Source organism: Prionailurus viverrinus, chromosome E1 (genome assembly GCF_022837055.1).
Source record: "Prionailurus viverrinus isolate Anna chromosome E1, UM_Priviv_1.0, whole genome shotgun sequence".
Lineage (NCBI taxonomy): Eukaryota > Metazoa > Chordata > Mammalia > Carnivora > Felidae > Prionailurus > Prionailurus viverrinus.
Window position 1 is genome coordinate 48411180 of NC_062574.1, and position 2694 is coordinate 48413873.

Here is a 2694-nt window from a genome sequence, read left to right on the forward strand (position 1 = left end):
TTTGCACTTTCTTCCTCCCTAAATGTTTTGTTTTGGTAAGTTGTCCTACCTTGTCATTCACAGCAAGGACTGGCTAGTTATTATAAAATGAGGTGAGAATCGTCGAAAGTCTTAAAAATGAATCTAACGTGTAAATGAACAAAAATGCATTGAAAACACACACACACACACACACACACACACACACACACACACACACACATTTACCAGAGGAGGATTTTGGCTAGTATCGTCCTAGAAGATGCAATGCAAAAAAAAAAAAAAGAAAGAAAGAAAAGCGACAGCAGTTCTGTGGCAGCAGGGCTCGCGTCACAGAGAGCAGACACCACGACTAACGCCGTACGGCTGTTTGGGGAGACGCTTAAATGGAAACATTAACTTTCCTCCGTGAGAGATTGCTTGCGGCTTCTTTCTAATCGACATAGAAACCATTCAGAAACCATGGAATTCAGATTCAGAAACCATGGAATTCACCATTTGAAAGTGTAGTTTCGTGGGTTGTTGTTTTTTTTTTTTTAAGTCTATTCACAAAGTTGTACAGCTATCACCACGATCTAATTCTAGAACGTTCTCATCACCCCAAAAAGAAACCCCACGCCTTTTCGCAGTCATTCCCCATTGCCTGGGTTAGCACTAGCAAACCTTCCTGTGCTTTCCGTCTCTCTAGATTTGCCTGTTTGGACATTTCTTACGAACGGGAGAGCTCACTTTTAACTGTGATGGTTTACTGTACAAATGAAGTTTTACGGCAAGGTCCGTTCAGCCAAGAGGACAGATAATTCCTTGTTTCCTCTTGTTTCTTAAAAACCTGCTAGAAATTTAGAGATGTTTATAGTTGGCATACAAACCCGAAGAAATTCGATGGAGTATGATTTTCAGACTGCAGGGAGTCAGAAACCCTTGGAGTTAGCCAGAATCCTTAGAGAAATTTAGTTCATGTGGAGCACTGCGCTCCTTTGTTCCTGGTTGTATAAAGTTTTGGTTTTCTTTCTCCAGGTTGAGATAAATTCCATTGTTCGTTGATGCTACATAAATAGTTTGTAAGTGCTATTTCAGAATTAATACAAATGATTTTGCGGTCTCCTTACACACATGACCGCTGACCCAGGTGTATGAGTTTTCTATCGTGGTGTAACAAATGACCCAAAAACTTAGCCACTTAAAACCACACACGCTTGCCATCTCACGGTTTCCGTGGGTCAGGGATCTGCGTGGCTAGGCTGGGTCCTGGGCTCAGGGTCTGTCACTGGGCTGGGTTGGGCTCAGCTGGGGAAGGACCCTCTTCTCAGCTCACTGTTGCAGTTGTTGGCAAGAGCCCGCGCCTCGCAGGCCGCTGGATAAGGGTCTTCATTTCTCACTGGCTGTTGGTCGAAGGCCACCTCTCTTGTTCCTCGTTTAGGGCGCTGTCTTCATCAAAGAAAGCAAACGAGAAAAGCCAGGGAATGCTAGCGAGACAGAAGTCAGTCTTTTGTAACTGCATCTCTAAAGAGACAGTTCCGCCCCTTCTGCTCTCTTTGTTAGCCACAAGTCACCAGCTCTGGAGGGGAGTGTTACTCAGGGAGGGAGTACCTCGAGTCAGGGACCCTCCGGGACCATCGCCATCGTCCAAGGCTGCTTATCGAACCCGGCTTAGACTCGTACAGTTAAGCTCACACTGGGCCCTACGTTCCCACATCCCTCGCCCCATTTGTTCCTAATGGGTCTGCACGATGAGGCTGGCGGAGGTTAAGTAGCTTCTGTGAGCGACACAGCCTGCCCTCATCCAAGAAAGCCGTTATATCTCATCCCCACTAGGAGGATTCCTGGGAACTCAAGAAGGAAATGAAATGGAGGGAGGTGCGTGGCCAGGAACGTGACTTCCGGGCTGGGTCGCATGGATCTGTGTGGTAGTACCTGCTTGAAATTCTGTCCTCACATTCAGTTTCCTGGGGTCTGGCTTTTACTCAGTTTCTTCTTCTTTTTTTTTTTTTTTTTTTTATGTTTATACATAGTGTCGATCTTGGTGGTCTCTCTAGACGATGGGTAACACGAAGCTCCTCTTTTAAATTTTTTTCACTATTTGAGCTAAAAAGGAAATGTGAATGAAATAAAGAATTTAACTTTTATACGTGTCCCATATAGTCTGTTAAGTAACTTTATCTTCATATCTGTGGGCAGAAAAAATCTTAGCTCGGTTTCTCCTGGCAGGGTGTGTGCGCGTAAATTTGGATGTGCTGGTGTTTTATCGAACATTTCAAACGGTGTATATTGAAATTGGGTCAGACCTTGAGCAACCTTTCTTGAATCACAGATGTCTTCGCCCTTAGGATGAAGAACTCCCCCTCCTCCTCCCTCCTCAGAGTTGTCCCCTACCCAAATGCTTGAGAACCCTTGGTGGGAATATAAAACGGTGCAGCCTCTGTGGACTAGTGGTTCCAGAAGAAACTAAAACTAGAATTCCCATATGACCCAGCAATTCTGTTTCTGGGTACGTACCCCAAACCACCGAAAGCAGGAACTAGGAACTTGAAGAGACACTTGTCCCATGTTCATAGCAGCATTATTTACAGTGGCCAAGAGGTGGAAACAACCCACGCGTCCATCGACAGATAAGTGAATAAAGAAAACTGATGTGCCCACGTGCGTGGTGGGGTATTATTCAGATATTAGAGGGTGAGAAGTATCGACCCCTACAGCACGGATGAGCCTGGAGAA